This window comes from Choloepus didactylus, chromosome 7, assembly GCF_015220235.1.
Source record: "Choloepus didactylus isolate mChoDid1 chromosome 7, mChoDid1.pri, whole genome shotgun sequence".
In the NCBI taxonomy this organism is placed as follows: domain Eukaryota; kingdom Metazoa; phylum Chordata; class Mammalia; order Pilosa; family Megalonychidae; genus Choloepus; species Choloepus didactylus.
In genome coordinates this window covers 140882097-140888028 of record NC_051313.1, presented here as the reverse complement: position 1 = coordinate 140888028, position 5932 = coordinate 140882097, and the positions used below count along the sequence as shown (strand labels likewise).

The following is a 5932-nucleotide window of genomic DNA, read 5'->3' as shown; positions in this document are numbered from 1 at the left end:
TCCCAGCACAGGCAGCAGAGTATCTGGCATGCAATAGACACTCCATTGTGAATGACTAACTGACAGACTGAATGAATGAATGGATCCAGACATTCACATCCATCTCAGTCAAATAGAGAGCCAGAATGAAGGAACTGACCATAGGCAGATGCGATGACAAGTGCCTGTTTGGAAAGATCCTGGACTTGCAAGGGCAAAGATTACAACCATATGGCTGAGAAGCCTTGGGGAAGGCATTAAACCCTCCGGTCTCTATTTCGAACTCTGTAAAATAAAGGGGCTGTATTGAATTAGATGATTTATTCATGCAAAAGTTATATATAGACTACTTGGGACCAGGCTCTGTTGTAGGGTCTGGGAATACAGCAGTGACTAAGAAAACAAGATCCTTTATCTCTGTGAAACTTAAAATACAGTGGGGGAAGACAGAAGATAAACAAGTAAGAAAATATTGGGTAAAGATAGCAGTTTGACAGTGATTAAGTGGGGTAACATGATAGAGAGTGACTGGTGGGCTACTCTAGTTGATGTAGTCAAGGGAACCTTTTCTGAAAAGGTGGCTTTTAAATGAACTTGAGTAACAAGGGGGATACAGATGTGCAAAGATCTGGGGGAAGATCGTTTCAGCTGAGAGAGAAGCTGATGCACAAGCTCAAATATAGGAAAAGCTTTGAGTTTTGCAGAATGGAAAGAACATGAGTATGGCAGGAGAGAATAGAACAGTAGCACCAGTTGACAGCAAGGAGGTTTGTAGGAGTCAGATTATACAGGGTCTTAAAGGAGCTTGTTTTGTTTTTGTTCTTTTAAACTCTGAAGTGTTTAAGCAAGAAACTGACTTAATCCAGGAAATTTATTTTTTAGGATCACTTTTTGTAAGGGTGGACCACAGTGAAAGCAGCAACACATGTTGGTGTGTCATTGTAGGAGTCCAAATGAGAGATGACAGTGATTCATATAGGGTGTTAGCAGTCTAGATAAAGAGAAATGGACTTTTGTTTCAGAAGTAAAGTTGACAGGACTTGTCAATGAATTTATTGGATGGAGGAATGAAGGAAAGAGAGTGTGGTAGTTTGGAGCTATGCACCCCAGAAAAACATGTTCTTAAACTTAATCTATTCTTGTGGGTATGAACTCTTGTATATAGGACCTTTGGATGAGGTTACTTCAGGTAAGGTGTGACCCAGAATGGGTCTTAATCCTATTACTGAGGGCCTTATAGGGAATGTCACAGAGAGAGAAAGAAGTCCAGAGGGAACAACCAGAAGCTGAAAGTCAGTGGAACCTGGAAGAGAATGGAGAGGCCAGAAGAGGTCACCATGTGCATTGCCATGTGACAGAGGAGCCAAGAACCAAGGATCACCAGTAGCCACCCAAAGAATTCCAGTCTTCAGGAAGAAAGCATTGTTTTGATGATACCTTAATTTGGACTTCTCCTAGCCTTAAAACTGTGAGCCAATAAATTCTCATTGTGTAACCCCCTGCATGGTATTTGGTTTAGCAATGAGGAAACGTAACAGTTTTTGGTACCAGTAGTGGAGTGCTGCAATTCCAAGTACAAAAAAAAAAAAAAAAAAAAAAAAAAGAACCGTGCAAATGGCTTTGGAATTGAGTAATGGGTGGAGGATGGAAGGGTTGTGAGGTACTTGATAGAAAAAGCCTAGGCTGCATTAAAGACACTATTGGTAGAAATGTGGACATTAAATGTACTTCTGGTGAGGCTTTAGAAGGAAATGATGTATGTGTCCTGGGAAATTGGAAGAAAGGCAATCCTTGTTTTAAAGTGGCAGCTAACTTGGTGAAATTGAGTTCTGATATCAGAGGGGAGGCAGAAATGAAAGCAATGAACTTGGCTATTTGGTTGAGAAGATTTCCAAGCTAAATGTGGAAAGTGAAGCCTGGTTTCTCCTTGCAGCTTATGGTAAAATGAGAGAGGAAAGAAATAAGCTGAAAACTGAACTCTTAAGCACAAAGAAAGCAGAAATTTATGGTTTGGAAATTTCTGAGCCTATCCAGATAATGTGCTCTGAGACTAGGGGCAGAAGCAGCTCTATCAAGGACCTACCTGAGCTTCCAGAAAATGAATCCCTGGAGAATAGGGCTTCATTTAAGAGTTTAATGGAACACGGATCCAGTTAGCCATTTCAGTGGAATTTAGGTTTGAAATTGCACTTATGCAGGAAGGATCTTTGGAAGGTTCTGTTCTCTGATGGTTTGAACCCCTGTGACCTGTATGCAAAGCCAACAAGTTTTTTGTGAAATCTGCATGAGCAGAACGTCTGCCAGCTTGGACTGAAAGGGACAGAGAAGGGATGAATTGAAGGAAGAAATGACTTGAAGGGCAGAACCACAGAAACTGAGGTCTGGACCGAAGATATCTCCTCAAGCCAAGAGAGTAGGCCTACCCATTTTGTAGAAAGGGTGGGTTGGAGCTTGGAAAGGGTCAGCCTTCTGCCCCATTGTTCAGGGAGCATGCTCAGAGAGAATGAGGCCTTTGTTGCTAGGTTTTGCAGAAAGCCTGCTGCCATCCTGATGCTCAGAGTGAGTGGAACCTTCACCCCAGTGTTAGGGGAGAGCATGGCCACTAAACAAGCACTTGGAAGGGGTTGGGCTGCTGCTCCATCAGGACCAGAGGACAAAACATTGATCCATAGATAACTTCAGACCTTGAAATCTAATGGAGTTTGCCCTTCTGGATTTCAGAATTGTTTGGATCCATGATTCCAATTTTCTTTCCAATTTATCCCGATTGGAATGAGAATGTCTATGTTTGTCCCTCCCATTGTGTACTGGAAACAGATAACTTCTTCTCTAGGTTTCACAGATCCACAAACGGGAATTGTGCTGCAGGGTAGACCTCACCCATAACTGATTTTGATGAATCTTTCTACTTAGCATTGTTTCTGAAATGGCTTAAGGTTTTTGGATGTTGTGATGGAATGAAGTATTTTGCCTGCAGAAAGAGCATATCTTTTTGGGGTCCAGAGAGCAGAAATTGGTGGTTTGGAGCTATGTACAGCAGAAAAACATGTTCTTAAGGTTAATCCATTCCTGTGGGTGTGAACCCTTGTAAATAGGACCTTTGAATGGGGTTACTTCAGATAAGATGTGGTTCTGGGTGGTTCTTAATCCTGTTACTGAAGGCCTGATAGGGAAGGTCTCAGAGAGAGGAAAAAGCCCAGAGGGAGCAGCCAGAAGCTAAAAGACGTTGGAACCTGGAAGAGAAGGGAGAGGCCAGGAGAGGCCGCCATGTGCAAGGACCAAGGATCACTGGCAGTCAGCCACAGAATGCTGATCTTCAGGAAGAAAACATAGTCTTGATGACACCTTGATTTGAACTTCTCCTAATCTCAAAACCGTGAGCCAATAAATTCCCATTGTTTAAGCCAACCCATAGCCTGTTATTTGCTTTAGCAATGAGGAAACAAAAACAGAGAAGTGAAGAATAATTCCTAAGTTTTTAAATTAGGAGTGAATCATGGGATATTTACAAATAATGGAGAATAGGAGAGAAACATGTTGAAGGATGGGAATCCCAATTTTTGTTTTGAGGTAATTATTAGACATTTACAGATATGTCAGGTAGGCAATCACATGTTCAATATGGAGTTAAGGGTTGGTTGGGTGTGGAAATAACATTTAGGGATTAATAGTGTATGAGGATACTTATCTGGCAGGGGAGACAGCATAATCACGAAGGTGATTTTCCCAGGGCAAGGCTTATCCATTGCACTCCGGATGTGCTGACCCCTGCGATTTCCCCAAATGTGGGTAACTCAACTGCATAATTTGTGGTAGTGAGGGACTGCGTTTGCACTCTCCCCTGGCCAAAAAAAAAAAAAAAAAAGTATTGTATGGGTGATATAAATACCATGAGGCTGCTTGAGATCACCTGGGAGAAGGTGAAGTACAGTAGGGGTCCCAAGGCCTGGCCCTGGTGCTCCAACATTTAGAGGTTGAAGAAAGAGGAAGGAGGAAGAAAGAGGTGGAAGGAAAACCAAGGGAGCCTGGTATCCTAAAAGATGGGACATGAGTGTTTTAAAGCATACAAAGGGATTTTTTTCCTAATTAAAAAACACTAGGGCATTGGATTCTATACTGTAGAGAGTTGGTCTTGCAGCAGAGAAGACTCAACTGCAGACCCCCATCCTTGAGAAGGCAAGAAAGACTGGATTTCAGAGAAGATGACCTTGGATTAGAGCAGGGGAACACCATCCTCTGTAGCACATCCTTTGAGACAGCTTTCCTCTTTGAACTGGAGAGAAGTCAGACTTGATGGATCCACAGACAGGAAGTTTGAGAGATGGTGATGAAAAAGAGTGACAGCTCTCTTCTGAATCTTTCAGTTTTTTTCTAATGTGTGAGGTCAAGTCATCCATTGAGAGTGAGGCAGGAAGAGAAGGTTGTAGGTGATATGAAGAGAGAGGTAAAGGTGTGAAGAGAGGACCACATCTGAGCAACAAAGAGGCACTCAGGGGGAGACCCTTAGGCACAATTATAAGCAGGTTTAGCCTCTCCTTTGCAGTAACGAGCTTCATAAAGACAAGTCCAGAGATACAGGGCTCGGCACATCAAACTGCCATAAACTGAAATTGGGGAGTGGGAAATTGAAAATCCTAAGAACACATGCTTGGACTGATCTCACAATACTTCCAGTTTATATTCCTTTGGCTTCCAGCCAATGTTAGTTTCAGACATATATGCCTCTGTGCTTACACAGAGTTGCTTTTTAAAAATTGATTTGCAACCATAATTACATGGACCTTTGAATAGGAAGTGAGACCTGGTAGGTTTGTAGAGATTAGTGTGAAACACTGACACATCCCAAAGTAATTTGGGCAGAGAATAAAAATATATGTGCAGTACCACCCTGTGGAGCTGGGAGATTGCACAGAGGTGTTGGGCTTCCTCACCTGGATTGTTGCTGATGTTCTCACAAACATTGAGGACTGGCGGCTTGATGTGCTGAGCCCTCTACCATGGGACTTGCCCTTACGGAGTGCATCACTGCAAAGGAGAGGCTAAACCTGCTTATAATTGTGCCTAAGAGTCTCCCCCTGGATACCTCTTTGTTGCTCAGATGTGGCCCTCTCTCTCTCTCTAGCTAAGCCAACTTGGCAGGTGAACTCACTGCCCTGCACCCTACATGGGATCTGACTTCCAGGGGTGTAAATCTCCCTGGCAACGCAGGATATAACTCCTGAGGATGGATCTGCACCTGACATCGTGGGATTGAGAACATTTTCTTGACCAAAAGGGGGATGCGAAATGGAACAAAATAAAGTCAGTGGCTGAGAGATTCCAAATGGAGTTGAGAGGTCACTCTAGTGGGCATTGTTATGTGCTATATAGATCACCTTCTTAGGTTTTAATGCGTTGGAATAGCTAGAAGTAAATACCTGAAAATATCAACCTGCAACCCGGTAGCCTTGACTCTTGAAGACGATTGTATCACAATGTAGCTTACAAGGGGTGACAGTGTGATTGTGAAAGCCTTGTGGATCACACTCCATTTATCCAGTGTATGTATGAATGAGTAGAAAAAAAAAATGGTAACAAAAACTAAATGAAAAATAGGGTGGGGGGGATGATTTGGGTGTTCTTTTTTACTTTTATTTTTTTATTCTTATTTTTACTTTTTCTGGTATAAGGAAAATGTTCAAAAAATAGATTGAGGTGATGAATGCACAACTGTATGATGGTACTATGAACAGTTGGTTGTACACCACGGATGATTGTATGATATGTGAATATATCTCAATAAAAATGAATTTAAAAAATTGATTTGCAAGCATATTTTATTAAGGATATTGATTAGCTAATTGTCATTTTATACTTTTTATAGTTTATGGTTTGTCTATTTTATTGTGGTGACTTTAAGCTTCAATTTTCTATGTTCATTATTTTCATGCCTAGAAAGTCCTTCCTTTAGAAT

At 41.8% G+C, this 5932-nt stretch overlaps 1 non-coding gene across 1 annotated transcript; it reads left to right on the top strand.

Annotated features, from left to right (window-relative positions):
- Positions 1-3659: 3659 nt before the first annotated feature.
- On the top strand, positions 3660-3823 carry LOC119541053. Its single transcript, XR_005218183.1, has one exon. It is a non-coding gene; the product is annotated as a U1 spliceosomal RNA (small nuclear RNA).
- Positions 3824-5932: the final 2109 nt, after the last annotated feature.